Genomic DNA, 16157 nt, shown 5'->3' with positions numbered 1-16157 from the left:
CTTAGCATTACAGACAGCACTGGACTTAATTATACTGTGCTTTCATACTTCTTATTTTTAGCGGTATTTGATACTGCTCTAGTCCTTGAAGTGGAAGTAAAATGAAACACTAAGAAAATTGCTTTGGTATTTCCTATGGATTTCTATATTGGTATAAGTAAATAAGGCTGTTTGCATCAGCACTCAATCCATAGCTAATGATGGGGTCCTTGCAATGATATCCCATACTGTATCATGATGTAAATGCATGAACATGTTCAGTATGCAGCCTTACACTAAGGAAAGAAGAAAGAAATATCTACTGAAGTGGAAGGTTCTGAGGAACACTCGAGCTTTTAGGAATTATTTGGAAGAAGTGCTTAAATATAAATACTGAGCATGAAGACCTTGGCCAAAGATTTTTCCAAATGAGCAAATATAACTGGAAAAGTTATATGGAAAGAACACATATGACCACTTTTTTGGAGGCCAGGTGCAACTAATTGTTAGACAGCACAAAGCTATCTGATTGCCTGACGGAGCAAAAACGAGAGTCTGTGGTTTACGTGCCATCAGTCATACCAAGAGTCAGCTCTAGAAATAATGTTCAAAATCAAATTCTAAAGTTTGCCAGTGGATTTCTATATAATTTTGAATGCTCTTCAGTCCCTAGTGAATTCAGTAATACTCAAGACATGTTCAACCGTTAATTATAGGTCTGAACCATACAGAGCCATCATTTCCTCAATCAAGCTTCTTCTTGGCACTGTCACAAATAATAACTAACAATCAGCGGATGGTTGTATGAAGCCATGACAATCACAAGGCATATTCACATTTGCAGCTCATGGTTTCATAGGAAGCAAATGTTTATGCAGGTGGGCAGGGCAGCTCTGACAGACTAATTCACCCACTCTAAGTGCGATACAAAGACAACTGGAGCAGTTAATGATTGTTTTGTCGGCTAGGTGACAAACTTAACTTAACTTCTTTTGACAGAATCTGCTTGAATAGTTATTTCAAGCAGCCTGACTTATCTTTCAAAGCTTGGAGGCAAGCATTAACTCTGCTGCTCCTTTGCCTGTAAGAATCGTGGCAGAATCCTTGGGGTATTTATCTGCTGAGGACAATAAGCAAGTGAAATTTTTACTAGCAACTTCCCTGCAGAGAAATCTTTCTCAAGGCTGCAGCATTTTGACAATAAGATCATGTGCTTGAACTTTAGCTATAGATGTTTCTTTCATGCAGCAATAAAAATAATACTGCCAGCGTGAAGGACTTTGTTATATAACACAACTAATCTCACATTTTTCCCTTTCGGGACTTAAACCAAGTATGACAACAAGCCATTATGTTTAGCCTTGATAAAATGGTCCATAAAGATTTTTCTCCAAGTTGGCTATTCTTTTTGCTCTGGCTTGAGCAGTTAGAAACATCAGAATCCGAGATCTGCACAACACATGGAACTCGCTTTAGAAGAATGCCTTTGGCTGGTGAAGATCTTTGCATGGCAGGTGTCAAACCAAAACTAATACTGCACATATTATGCTTTACTGAGTTTCAGATTTTAGTGAAGTGAGACTGCGTTCCTTCCTGACCACAAACATTTATTAATAGAACAAGCCATGCAGAGCAAGCTGAAACAGTACTATCATTGTGCTGAATCCTCCACTGCCTGGCATTTTATTCGATCATTTACACCCATGCAAAGCAAGTAAACAAAATGCTAGCAAAAGGTTAATTTAGTGTCATTTTAAAGACATTTTGCACAGGTGCAAAAGATGCCACAGAATGCCACAGCAACACAGGCTTAGACCAGTTTCCTTTTTCCTTCAAGGCGTATGAACTCTAGCAGATCGCTCTACCTTTCAAAATGCACAGGGAAAACAGGCACCGGGACCAAAATACTCTGCTCAGCTTCAGCTGGTCGCTATGCCTGGCTTGCCAAGCAGGAGGTTCAACAGACTGAGTCAGAAGGAAGGGTATTTCACGGGTGTCAGGAAGGACAGCTTTAGGTGTCATCATCTGCTCCTGTGCATTTTCCAACAAGTGGGAGGTTTTGTAGCACAACGAGCCCTCTCAAGTGCCAAGTCACTTGAAGATCGAAAAGAAACTAATTTGGACTTTCATGATTGGACGCACTTGTACTGTTCAGAAGCAATTTTAGCTGACTGATAGGACACTAGTCACAGGGCTTTTAATTATCTATAAAACAAATGTGAGATTATATTTGTGGGTGTATACATGCATGCATGCATGCATACATACATACATACATACATACATATATATATATAAAATATGTACACACAAACATGCACACACACACACACATAAATATTTTCAAATTCCTAATAAAAAAAGATGACAGTCTTTTCTGGCAAGTCACATCTATTACCTTTCTGATTTCATTTCCAGAAATTCAGGTTAGGAAACTGTCACACCATGCTATGAGGAAAAGAAGGAAAATAATTGGGTGTTGTCATTTCATAAATAGAATACCTATTTCAGAGAGCAATTTACATTAAGAAAGGTTTGATAGATAGTTCTCTCCCCTCTGAGTCAGTACTGATTTAATAGGGTGATTTGTTCACTGGCATGGTTCTTGGCTGCCCTGTGAAACTGTAGTCTGACCAACTGCAGTCATTAAAGATCCCAAGACAGTACTGAAAGTAATGAGATGACTCATAGCTGTAGCCATGCACTTGCAGGCTGTGGTCCCAATTACTCTTTTTCTCACTCAGGTACAGTATTTTGCCAACGCGACTGAAGCATGTTCAAAATCAAACAAGGTGTTAGCAAATATCCCTATTATTTATGATATTTGTATTAGTGGGACAATTCATATATAAAACCTAAAACCTCTGAAAAAACCTTTTGCTTAAATGATTAATTTTAATGTCTCATGCACGCAGAACAATGTTTTCCCTCATAGCTATGCAGTCTACTAGCTGCCAGAATTTGACCTAGAATTGAAATTTTAGTCATTTTGGCTTTCACACATAGCAAATCAGAAATAAAAATGTCTCAACATCTGAAAAGAAAAGGCTAGAAGATCAGACGGGCCATAAAAGATTTGTTTTACTTGGTTTGGGATTTTTGCACAGCTATGCTTAACCTAAGTAAAACTACAACAAAAACATAAGGCAAAACACAAAACTAGACAATTCTGTTCTGTCCCAGAAATGCAGAAATGCAAACTAGGCTTGAATCAAATTGGAAATCCTGCTATGAACAGGAGAGGAGGGCTGCTATTTACTATACAACTGTCATTGACATCATAGCTATCTCCTACAAGTAACAATGGAAAAACAATATTAAAAAATATAATTTTTTTCCTCAAGCAAACATCTTTCTATCTCTACAAAATCATGAAAAAAAGAGATCAAGGATTTGTTTTTAATGCTGGGAATTTCAGTGCTAAAACTGTAAACATAAACTTCTTTCTCATCCTTCCTTCTTCAGATGCAACTGCTAGGTATTCGTTGGCTTTACTGAAGAAATCTAACACACCCTGCAATGAACTTTCTAATTGATTTTTGCATTAGATGCAGTTTTTGAGCTTCACATTCAACATGCATTACTTAATTTTGTGAGTGTGTTCTTCTGAGCTGCAACAAGAACTGAAAGATTTTGAGATGCAAGATTGACGTCCTCTGAGAAAGCGGCCTCAGATTTCCAATACGTCAGACCACATCTGCACATGCAAACTGAACTTTGCTGTGAACAAGCCACACAACAGTGCTCAGCTACCTAACCATGTACCAATATGCTAATCACATACATAGAAGGTTCATGCGCAAAGTTTGCAAGTTCAAGTGCAGAAGAGAGCTGAAAACTTGGCTGCGATGCTTTGGTTTTCCCTCATTTTGTGAGATTCCAGCTTTCTAAGTCTATTATAAAACCCAGGACTTCTGTCTTGAAGATACAAGACTGAATTATTTAAATACCTTTATTTAATCTTTTACATCGAAAATGAGGCCTTCTTGTCTATTCTAAAGAGGTTGATGAGAACACAAAGGTACCTCTATGACTCAGAGTGACACCTTATCTACTAGATGTTATTTATCAATATTTATATAGTATTTGAATTGTTTGAAACCTTTAGATGCTCCATGAAAAGTTCTTGGTCTAGGTATCTTGGAGTCTATAGACTGACGAAGGTATCCATTTTCAAAATTGCTGAGTGAGAAATTGCAGTCAAGACATTGCAAAGGGGCTCAATTTTTTCAGGAAGTTTTAAGCAGTCAGACTGTGAAAGTCAGGACGAGAGTCTCAGGATCAGCGTTAAGAAGTCATTAGTCATTTTTAAACAATCCAGGTCCAAGTTATTAGACAAATAAACCCAGCAGAAATAGTGACCTCTTCTGTAAACCAAGCAAGGAAAGCAGAAGCAATTTTTAAAGCTGTTCTTTGTGTCATGAAACCACTTCCACGTGTAACTAGAGAAATTCAGTCAACCAAAGATGCCTGTATCCGTAAGTGCTGCAGGAACACACCTTTTACAGGGAACAGAAGTATGGTTGGAACTACTGAACATAAGCTTAATAAGGTAATGTCAAGCAACATATAAAATGGTTTCACATACACAACTGTAAAAGATTTGTAGCTCTGTAACCCCAGAGACTGCTATTTTAAAGACAGTTTCATTAAGAAACACAGCTTGAGAATATAGAGCTATATACAGGGACAGCAGGAGGCAGCTGAAGCAATCTGCAACACAGCTCTGGTGCTCATCAGTCTCTGACCCTGAGAAGTATATACACACTAGACGAAAAGAGAAATCCTAGGGAAAGAGTGAACCCTACTATAAAGAGATGTTGCAAACTCCTGCAGTTTTATGCAAGGGTCTACAGCTCTGGATGTCCCAATACGATAAACTCTGTTAGACTGACAATACAGTTGTGGCTTTAATTTTGAAGTCCACGTTTTTCTATGTGAATTATTAAATATGATACGCTTGTGCTGTTCTACAGAAAAACATATCTGCCTCTATTTTCTATTGCTCTGAAGACTTGATTTAATTGTGCAACATTTGATTTAGAAACATATTTGAAGATGTTTTGGATATTACTACATTTGTACACCATCCCAGGCTTTCCAGGAACTCTGAGCCAGCAGCCTTCTATTCTTTCTTATATCTGAACTACTGTATTTTATGGCTTCCATACGCGGTGTCTGGAAACTCCCAGTGACACTGGCCTCATTGTGTTAAAAACAGGCATGTGGGGTGGGGAGAGATATAGCGCTGGAGAGTTTGCAATCTCAGGCCTGGATCCTGAAAAGGACTTGGCACGTCTTAGTTTATGTGGTGTGAGAATGTGCCATGACTATGTTCAAGTAACTCTGAAGAGCTGGGCCCACACAGACAGAAAAGGAAAAGCATCAGAGGGAATCAGAGGTACAGTGAGGAACAAACAGCCTAGCAGCGGGGCACTGTCAGAGCTCAGGTAAGAACCATGTTTGATGCTCAGTCCAGCAGCCCATCCACGTGCACTTCCTATTTATGACCACAGGTGCCCATGTTAAGCTGCTGATGGAGACCTGTGATGACTCTGCTGTTTTAATCAGAGAGATTAATTTAGCAGGTTCCACAAGTGTAAACAATAATCATTTACATATGGAATTGAAAATACTCTTTGAAAATCCACTGATCTATCGATATCCAAAGGGGCCAGACTGAAGTTTAGTAGCTAGCTATTTGAGCTAGAAAGACTGAAATGATATGGAGAGAAATATGAAGTCTCCTTTATGTGAGACACTCCTACCACAAGTCATCTGTTCCTTGTCTCCTGTCTGCTGTTCAGCCTTTGCAGGTGGCAACCCTCGTGTACATGACCACAGCAGTGCTTCGCTCTGTGTGATGGGTGCAGTGCAGTACGGAGATAGGTGAAGCAGTTCATCCAGAATCCTAATCATCCTGGATTTTTATTTATCTCCTGAGGGTGACTGTGGGCCCTTTGCATCTTCTCTTCAGGGATGCAGGTCTTACCACGACAATTTCTCAACAAAATTACTGTCTTCATGAATAGCTACACCGAGACCATAGCTGACCCAATGTCACCACTTACCAATGCATTTCCAAATCTGCACCTCATCTGCATTTAACCTGTTGCTTCTAGTTTTTCATCAAGTGGAATTCCAGGCCTTGGGTTTAATCTGAAAAAACTTGCAGGTCAGATTGTGATGTCTGCATTCACACAAAGTAATAGATTTTCCCATAGAATTCACAGTGAATAAGTACAACTAGCTGCACAAGGAAGTATATGTGCTCAAGAGAAAGGTGAGGGTAAATATTTAGTCTTTTATGACTTGGGTCTCATTTAGTTCTGCCCTTGGAACTTTTCACCAAGCAGTTGAGCTTGAAAATCAGTTTTTCCAGTTCTGGAGTAGTCTTCCTTCCCTCACATCTGTCCAGGAATAACCGAAACTACACCAGCACTAAATCTCCTAATCTCCCACTCTTAGCACTGACTTAGTCCATTCCCACCTTCTGCCATGTCATCTCTCTCTTCCGTCTTCCCTTTGGGAAGCTTTCGGCTGTGGCTGACAGAGGACCCTGGAGCTGTGGCAGACTGCTACTACCATGCCTCTGATGAGGAGCACAGGCCCTTTCCTATCACATAAATGCAATATACCCATCTGCCTGTCATATAACCCACACCGAGCAGTTAGGTGGCCCTTTGATCAGACGGGTGGAAATGCTGTGTCAAAGGTACGTTGCAAGTTTTTCCATAACGGATATCACCTCTGACTTTTAAACAATGAATTTGTTTGTTCGTTCTTCTTCCTTCTCTAGCTCTTTCTCTCCTCCCCCTCCCACTTTTTCAAGCGGGAAAGAAAGAGCTCAGCTTCTTTTGGAAAAAAAGCACAAAACACTTCCACCAAGAGAGAATTCCCTCCCCCCCCCACCCCCGCCAGTAAAGTTCTGTAGCCATTTTTGATTTAAAATTTCCTAAATAAGTGTCCTGTTCCTCTTGGCATTTGGAGTGGGAGGCAGCAGGGAGCTGGTAGCTATCTACCTCTCCGTTTCGGTTCTCAGAAATCCCAGCCTTAAGCATGGCAAGAGGTCAGCTTGAATTTTTCCCTTGAACTGTATCTTAAAAAAAATGTTTTTCAGAGTTTAGGATGTATAAATCAACCCCCATAAACCCAGCGTGGAAGCACAACTTGTGATGCTTTTCTCCTGCCAGTTGGCTTTACACACTCCCAGTATTAATCCCCACTATCTCCACATGTTAGGGAAGGAGGGCAAAAAGCACGACTGAGTTATGAGAGGGCTAGAGTGGACAAAAGCAGGGCAGCCTTCCCATACGCACGGGGAGAGGCAGAGAAAGGCATGACCAGCAAAAGACAAGAAAAAAGCACTACGGTTATTGATTTGTAAACGGCTTGCATGCGCAGAGTTTTGCTCAGGCTTGGGACTCTGTAATTGCTGATGAGAACTGAGTATGTGTATACATTTTGTGTTGTCTCTGTTTCTACTCAGGAGTCAACCGTGTTTAAGGCTTGCTTTGTCTTAGCAGATGGCAAGCATGACGGCTGCTGGTTTAAGATTTTTCTGCCAAACCAGCCCCCGGCTGTTTTCAAAAATAAAGAATGCTGCTCTCTTTACCAATGCAAAAATAGCTGTCTCTCCAATTCTCTCCTTCAAACTATTATTTCATGTATTACAGACAAAAATATCTAGCTGGACTACATAATTAACATTATACAATTCTTAATTAACTACCTACCACACCTGCTTCGATTTTTTTTTTGAGGCTACTACATCCCAGTTGAATTCCCAGCTACAAAATCCCGTGATTCAGAGCAGAATCTGCATCACCAAGTGCAAAATATAGCCTGACACTGGTTATACAAAGCTCACCATGAAAAAAAATAGTTTGTGACACAGTAACAAACCTCATTTGCACTAGCAAAAATGTAAGGCACTATATACCAGAAAAGGCAGTGACGGAAACACATATTGACCTAGTTTATTCCTTCAACAGCTTTTTTTATGATTTGTTTTTTGGAAATTTTTTTTTTGGTTAGGATTTTTTCTTTTTTGGCCAGGAACCTTCTATGAAGCTTTGGCTGTTAACCGAGCAAGCCCTTTCCAGCAGCGTCTCCACAGGCATGCTGCGACCACAAGGCAGCATGGTTTCCTTGCGTATCCTTCCGTCCTACAGCGCAGAAGGTCTCACAGACACAGCAAGATGTAACTTAATGCCTCCCTGAACCAGCAGCAGGGCGTTGGCTGCGTAATACTCAACAACTACCTACAAAACAAGAAACAAGTGAACAGTGACCTTCATTGGCACAGATGAGTTCCATGCAAATCAACAAAAATAAGAACTCTTGGAAATATAATGAGTTTTGGGGACAAACTCTTTTTTCTCTTATTTTGTATCTGCACCTGGAAATAGGAATGGAAGAAACACCCAAATCACACACACACACACACACACACACACACACACAGAGCTTCTCAGCAGACCACCAGCAAGTGTTGATCCAGAAAGTGCAGCTGAAACCCAGCAACACTACACCAGTGATAAAGCACTGATGGGTCAGATTTTATGGTGTCAGCCCATACTCAGTAACAGTATCACAGAGTATACATCAGCCAAGCCAGCTGTTCTCCCAAGTTTCAGCAAGCTTTTCGCTACACTGCACGGAATTGCTGCTTTCCACATGTAACATGTCATTAAGAGCAAAGTCTGCCACAGCAACTGCAATAGCACTGCACATTTTTTGTGTGATAAGCTGTATTTAGAGGGGAAAAGTATGGCTCTGTGAGCTGAAAGGCAAACCAAACAATGAGTGATAAAGCCCAAAGCTTCAGGCCAAATGTTTTAATATCTGGTGTTGGTCATGTTTCCCAAAACAAAGGAGAGCTTGTGCACATGGTAGACAGGGGCTATCATTTTCTGTTTGGAGCAACGCTAGTACATTATCTCTTTATCTACACCACACAATAAAGTGCCCTGTAGCCCTCCACACAAGGTAGCCAAGGGTTGCAACTTGTGCTTTCAGTGCTGGCTCTGGATCCACCCTGCTGTTGTTGTGGAAGGAAATCCAGGTGCGTTCCAGAGCTGATGGGTCCCGATATTCTGCAGCAACAACACGCAGAAAAGACAAGGTGGGTCGTTCCTCGCAAGGCTCCAAGGTCCTCCAAGAATGTTTTTAATTTCATGCAAATCTGTGGCAGAGCTGGAAACTCAGGATTCCTGGAGTCCCAGTCATACTCTGTAACTACAAAATCATCCTTCCTGTCTTCCATGTATACAGCAAATCTCCCCTTTTCTCCCTTCATCCTGGAGGGGGTGAGATTATTAGGAAATTCCCTAAGCTTCACTTATTTTTTCTCTCCTCATTTCAGAACATGACTTCAAAAAAGATCAGACTATTAACTGTAGTCTGGACTTTTGCTTCCAAATACCTCTTTCAGTATGGGAAAACCAAAAAACAATGGAATAATCAAGCCTATTATGCAACAGCCTGTAAAACTCTCTGTGCCAGTTATCTGTTGTTTTTATTCCTCTGAAGGCTGCTTTCTCCAGACAATTCCAGTAACTGGTCTAATTGAAGTGTGTTTTGACAAGTTATAACAGCATAGGAAACCCACCTATGAAATTACATCCTAACAGCATCTTCCAAAGTAAACTGAAATCTTGGTATCACAGCTCATTTGGGAAACTACTATGCCATGGCTTTCATTTGTTATGATAACATAGCTTGAGGCTTTTTTTGTAAATAACAAGTGCTGTTATATCTAACTATGTGGCTTACTCTCCCCAGTACTAGGTTTCTGTACTGGTAAGGGCTCCATAGGAATATCTCCTGAAATTGTAGCCATAATAGAAATATACTGTCTTAATTTATTTTCATTTCATCTACTTTCTGTCTTTTTACCTAATTCTCTCTCAGAGTTATCAGATCACCCTAATCTTGTCTGTCAAACCCCAACGGACAGAGTAATCAAGCTGCCAATGTAGATGCCAATCTGTTTGAAAGACAGGTACAATAGTAAAGTTCAATGCCCAAGAAGTGTTGTTCTTCGTACTGCTAATCATGTGCATTACTGTAGCCTCCATGAACCCTAGATATGGCCCAGGGAGCTCTGTCAGGCACAGCACAAACAGCTCCTGTCTCATAAATTTTATTGGTTTATTCTATTACTCCACAAACCCACTGGCGTCCTACTGCCTTTTGCTTGTCACTGTAACAGAGAGAAAACATTTGGCAGAGGGGAAGCTGTTATCTGAAACAAATACTTTTGTGTGCTTCTCACACAAAAGAGAAGCAGAATCAGAAGAGCACGACTTGCAAAAGTCCTGAAGTTGCTAACTAAAAGCGGGGATAATATTCAGAATAATGATTACTCTTGTCGTGCCTTGTTCCGAAGGAATTTGTCACTGACTGCTCTTGGAGACTGACCTTTGATTGCCAATATGGCAATCGTTATGAGTAGATAATCCACGACATCCATGTACTGTGAGCGTAGACTGGGGCAAGACTAAAGCTAAATGGAGAATAACCAGTCCAATTCCTCCTTCTTAAAGCTGGGATTTTTTGCATCATGACTTGAGTTTGGACTAGAACTTCCTCAATGCAGGGCAATGCCTTCTACACAAATAAGTTAGGATTCAGAGGGCAGATGGCTCTAAGTACTAGTAACCGTCTCTCCTTCCTCCAATAATTTTTAAAATGCTTGTGGTTAGGGCATTTTGGAAAGTGAGCCAGAAGAAGTAAGGATGGACTGACAACTCAGTTCCTGCTGCTGAGCTCAGCTGCAGCCTGGACAAGTTAGCACATACTATCCATATATCTCAGGAAGACAGAGGAGACAGAGGCAGCAAAAAGGAAGGAAGTCCCAGACTAAAACATTTAATTTTTCCATATTTTTCTTCCTGAATATCCTAAAATATAAAGCAGGCAGATTTTTTGCAGAAGTGACCAGCATTTATTAAAGACAGGGTATTGATCTGAAAAGTTTGTGACCCTCAACTTAGCAGTATTTCTCTTGGATGGGTTAATGAAGCAAGTTTATTAGTTATCATTGCCAAAAAGCTCATAATAAAAATACAGACAATAGTTCTCAGATTCATCAGCTCAAACCAGATATTTTTGAAAAAATATATTACAGTAGCAGAAGAATGAAGATGCTTGGGTCACCAAGTAGCCCATATGTATTGTTTGATTAATTATGTATTTCATATGCAGCTGAAATACACATGAATTACATATTTTATCCAACAATAGGATACAATGTAAATGATTTGATTTAAAAATTCGGAAACAAAGGACGTCTGCAAAGGCATAAGAGGGTGACCCTTGCTGTGTATCCCAGGTGTGCGGCATGAGGAGGATATATAGTTATGTTAGACATAAACAAAGCAAGCAGAGATTTTATTGCATTGTGAGTCGATGATTTTACGAGACTCGAAATAGAATAATAAAGCATGGATAAAGCAAGATAGAGGAACGTTGCAATCTCTTGGGAAGCCAGGCTTCTGCAAAGGTTCTGACAAAACATAGCCGTATCAAACCTTTACGCTGATGCTACTCTGATCATTTGTCTCCTGTTCCCTTCCTGTTCTGATTTTTCTTTCTTTCTTTACTGGCTCATTTCTACTTGCGATTCAGCAAAGGAGAACCTAGTTATTAAATTCTTACTACTGAGCCATGAATATTTGATTCTGCACCTGCCACGCTCTCTGCCAAAAGGAGAGATCTGCCTTCACAACATTGCCAGAGTTTGCCTGTGTCTCCTCTGCATGGTCTGCACGACTTTAGGAAGACTAACACATCAGCGTATTGTAAGAAAAGGAAGTTGGGCATTTCTAGGTGAGATGCAAAGGCAATGTCACTACAGCAAGTTTCCATAAATCAGAGTATAACAGATTGACTCTTTAACAACTCAACTCTGTTCAGTTCCAAACATCCTGCAATGGGGGAAAGTTTATTTTGATTCCCAGGCTTTCTAATTCCTCACTTCTAGACCATCCTCAGGAAAAACAAAGCAAAGAAGAAACAAGCAAAGCAAAGCAAAGCAAAACAAACAAGTGCGAGGTGTTTCTACAAACAAAACACAAAAGAACAAACCTTCCAGAGAAGATCAAACAAAAAAGAACAAATAAAAAAGGCATTTAAAACTGCTTTAGTGTTGGGAAAGTACTGATCATGAGATCTCTAGCGCATGTCTGTGTTTAAGAGGGAATGTAATGGAAAAAAAACCAGTGCATTAGTGACCATCCAAGAAAGATTTCACAAAAACAGGGTGGAAGGCAGTTTGTTTGGATTTAATGTTTCCCCAGCAGCACCTCTAGTCCAAACATTACATCGCAGGTCAAATGATGCAGAGCCAGGAAGTGAAATATGTTAAAAATAGTCTTTAAAAAGGAAAGTGAAACTGTCCAGTCCATTTCCACTGTTCAGGATGCATGAAATGTGAAGTATGTGCTGAAAAACAACGCTGGGCTCTAGTACCATCACTGATTGTCAGTAAATACTGCAACCTATGCATGTGAAGTCCAAGGGAAAAATGTAGATCCAGGTTCTAAAATTCTTCCAGACTTCGAAATCTAAGCTGGTACTACTACTTGTACGTAATCCTATGACAAAATATTTCATTTTGAAACTGACAGTATTGATTTTAAAATCATTTTATATTAAAAAACTGTTAGGGCTTTACAGTTTTTAATACAGCAACTTAGTTCTAAGAGTAAGTGCTGTAAAAAAGTAACAAATATGCAATATTTAAAATACAGTTAACTGTCCCCTGTCCTTTGTCCTTGCAGTTTCAAGCTGCCCTCTCTCAGATACAGAAGTCCAGCACAGCTCTCTTGGAAGACTGCCACCAAGATCTGAAAAATGGCACCTGGCAGCAGCGTTTGTAATAATTTATAGCAGTAAGCTTAGCCTTGATATTTCCATGTCCTATCTAACAAACTGTTTCACAAATTGCAATACTCAGTTTGTTTCTAGATGTTCCTCTGAACCGCAGGAAATTAGCCTTTTTAATGTTGGATAATGCTCAGGCTTTGCATCCTGACGCCAATACAGGCTCATTTCTCCTTTACAGCATTTCATTAGGCCTCAAAGTTTACGATATTGAGGGAAGAGGGAAGGCTGGTGATGAGAATTAGGGCAATGGAAAGTAGTCACATTGTCCCTAGCGGATTCTCACAGGCGGGTTAACCGCAATCCCCCTCAGTGCTCTCAAATAAGCCATGCAGCAAAATGCCAGGAAGGCAATTTTTCCCTTGCATTTTGAGAAAGAGATATGCACCATTAAACAGGGAACCACAGGGTTAAGCATTAAATTGCCTGAAAGACGGCTGGGCAGTTGATGCCCAAACAAGCAAAAAGTCTTAGCCAAAGAAAAGAAACTGCAAACTTCTTGTCAAGTGTCATCGAGAAAAAAGTGATCTTACTTGAGGATGAAATGACCAGCTACTTGCAGCAATGAAGCCAGAAATACTAGTTGTGGGAGAAAAATCTGACACATTCTCAGAGGGTAATGACATAGCTTTAAAAAGCTCATCTCTCCTGAGGCTAAGGAGGCTGAAGGGAAATTCCCTTAGAAGGCAGGAAAGGTGACACATATCTATTCTGACATGATATCTTGTGGGAAAAGCTGTAGGGCTATGAAGCAGCAAAGGAGAAGAACTGAGAAAAGACAAGTTCAGTATTTTGGAATTCACCCGGAGGGGGAGAAACGTTCAAATAATACAAGCTGATCACTCCAGGCTTTCCAAACAAGCAAGCTCTGCATCTCTTAAAAGGAACCGTCAAATGTAAACAGTCACTCCAGGGAAAGAAGTTGATGAAAGGTATTATGCTGTTTGCTTAAAAAGAAAAGGAAAACGGCTCCAAACAGCTAAGGGCTCCACAGAGGTGTGAACAAAGGTAAAGGCATCAACTTGCAATGCGATTTCAAAGACTGGATTTTCCTGGGACATTTAAACGCCTTCCTGTGAATGCTGAGGCTCCCCTAACGCAGTGCACGGGGAGAGTCAGACTTCTGAGAAGAGGATCCACAGTTGCTGGCAGATTGAGCAAGACACGGCTTAAAGAAACGAGAAACGCTGAGCTCCTCTCGAGAGCACAGACGCCTAACACAGGGCTACAAGGAGTAACATGTCTCCATCCAAGGTTTGCAGTGTAGCATCTTCTAGAGCTGAGTGTCTAAATCCTTCATTTGAAAAGTGAGCAATGTCACAGTCCTCTCCATGAGTTTTGAGTACTAATGCTGCTGCTGATGCATTTCACCCTATATCCCTAGGCACCCCCAGTTCATTTCTAGGGAGGTTTGAATCCATGCTCTCCGTTCCCAGAGGAATGCTCTTACCTCTCAGTCCCTCCTAGCGAAGCTGCTCTGCTGGCTGAATTCAGGCACACAGGGAGCATGAACAGCTCTCTAGCGTCTTCCCTATGTCTTGGCAGTCTTTGCTTCCAGCCTTTCATTTGCTTTCCACACACTGAGCTGCACACTTCTTCCTAACGACAGCAAAAGAGTCAGTTCTGAAGTCTCATGGGTCAAATTGTCCTTGCTGACCAGTGGTTTCTCAAGGATTTCCAAATGACTAGTACAGCTCGAGGCCGGAGCTGCAGCTGGTGGTGAGTCACAAGCACACCACAAGGGAACTTCCTGCTGCCACGGCTCCGAAGGAAGCCAGGGAGGAAATGGGAAAATTTAGTCGATTGAACAAGCAGTCACAGCCAGGAATACCTTAGGCTTCTAAAAAGCCTGATTTAAAAAAAAAAAAAAAAGGCCGCAGCAGAAAAAGCCCAGTCAATCAATTAGTCAGTCATTTCCAGTTCAAATATTTCCATAAGTGCTTGGCAGTGTTTTCTATCTAAAGGATGTCTACTGCTGGTGAAAGATTTCTTAGATGGCAGAGAATTCCCCTTGATGACAAACTCTCCTCAGACAAACTCCAGTCTGGGCAATTTCCCTTTGGAAGCCCTCACAACTTGTTAACTTGTTCAAGCATTTTGAGCCTTCTTAAAAGAAAAGCCAATTGGCTATCAGTTACATTTCTAAACCTGATACATTCAAAGAGAAAGACAGTGCTGAAACGTAAGAAAATTCCTAAATTTAAGACACCAGTAGCATATTACATTTCTGACCTGAATACCTTCAGAGAAAACATTTATACAAATCCTTGATGTGTCCCCAATAGCTCTACTAACAAGCTGTGTTTGGGAATAATTTTGTCTATTACTGAATTAAAAAGTGGCAGCTGAAAGCTGGCAGCTGTTAAATATAAAAGTATACAGCTAAAAGTAAAGAGAAACACTGCAATCTTTTGTATTCTGATAATCTAAACTTCCCCTGAAGTTCTAAAATCTAATTAATTTGAGGTTTGGCTGTGTTATTCGAATTCAGGCATCTTTTCTTACAGAAAATATTGTGGGTTTTCAGTCAGTCCCATGAGCTCAATAGAGATTTACCAGATAAGAAGTTCATGATTTGGCTCTGCAAGCAGGTAGCAATATGTTCCAGTTATTAAAGCCATTAAAACATATGCGAACATCATGATAGTTCTGTCATCTTCCATTCTGCTGCTGAAGGGGAGTATCCTTTGAAATCCCCTTCAACGCTTTGTGTATTATTCAAATTGGCCTTGCAGGTTTTCTGAAAATCTAGAAGGCTTTTCCAGGAATCTAGAAGCTGTTCTCCCTAATCCCTAGGCTTCCCTTTGATCCTTTACCACAGGCAGACAGCTGCAAGCTGCAAGTCAAGCGATGTGCATGTGAACATAAACCAGCTGAGTGCCAACTGGCGAGCAGAGTAGAGTCAAGCTCTGATTATTAATCCCAGGTCAGACCATACTCCCACAAAGGGATGTACCTGACAGTAAGCATACAAGCAGCATCATGAACATCCATGACACAAAGAGAAATTTTTGATTATGGTGCATAAGTGTCTCCATAGGGCAAAACCTTAAACAACTATCTACCTGTTTATTCCCAAACTTCAAAAAAAGCTAATTACAATACCAGTAACAGAGGATCTGCAATCACAGCATTCAGTGGCTTTATCTTTTTTTTCTTTATTGGCTCCAGTGCTAGCAAATCACATATGAGGGCAGATGTGAAATGTTCCTCATTCAGGAGAATGTCCTAGTGCTGCCTTATAAAGAGATCCAAATCATGTAGGTTCTCTTTTTTTTCTTGAGGTT

General features: G+C 40.5%; 1 protein-coding gene and 1 long non-coding RNA gene across 2 annotated transcripts in view; both read right to left on the bottom strand.

Moving 5' to 3' along the window:
• Window positions 1-16157, bottom strand: part of CRADD (CASP2 and RIPK1 domain containing adaptor with death domain) — an 89163-nt gene that overhangs the window by 16982 nt on the left and 56024 nt on the right. The window lies entirely within an intron of this gene.
• Window positions 7943-14912, bottom strand: LOC138066695 (uncharacterized). The gene is made up of 2 exons (XR_011140089.1): window positions 14321-14912; window positions 7943-8243 (listed from the first exon to the last, which is right to left on the bottom strand). It is a non-coding gene; the product is annotated as an uncharacterized lncRNA (long non-coding RNA).

Source organism: Struthio camelus, chromosome 1 (assembly GCF_040807025.1).
Source record: "Struthio camelus isolate bStrCam1 chromosome 1, bStrCam1.hap1, whole genome shotgun sequence".
NCBI classification, from domain to species: Eukaryota; Metazoa; Chordata; class Aves; order Struthioniformes; family Struthionidae; genus Struthio; species Struthio camelus.
The sequence above is the reverse complement of the archived record's forward strand: the minus strand, read 5'-3'. Positions and strand labels throughout refer to the sequence as shown.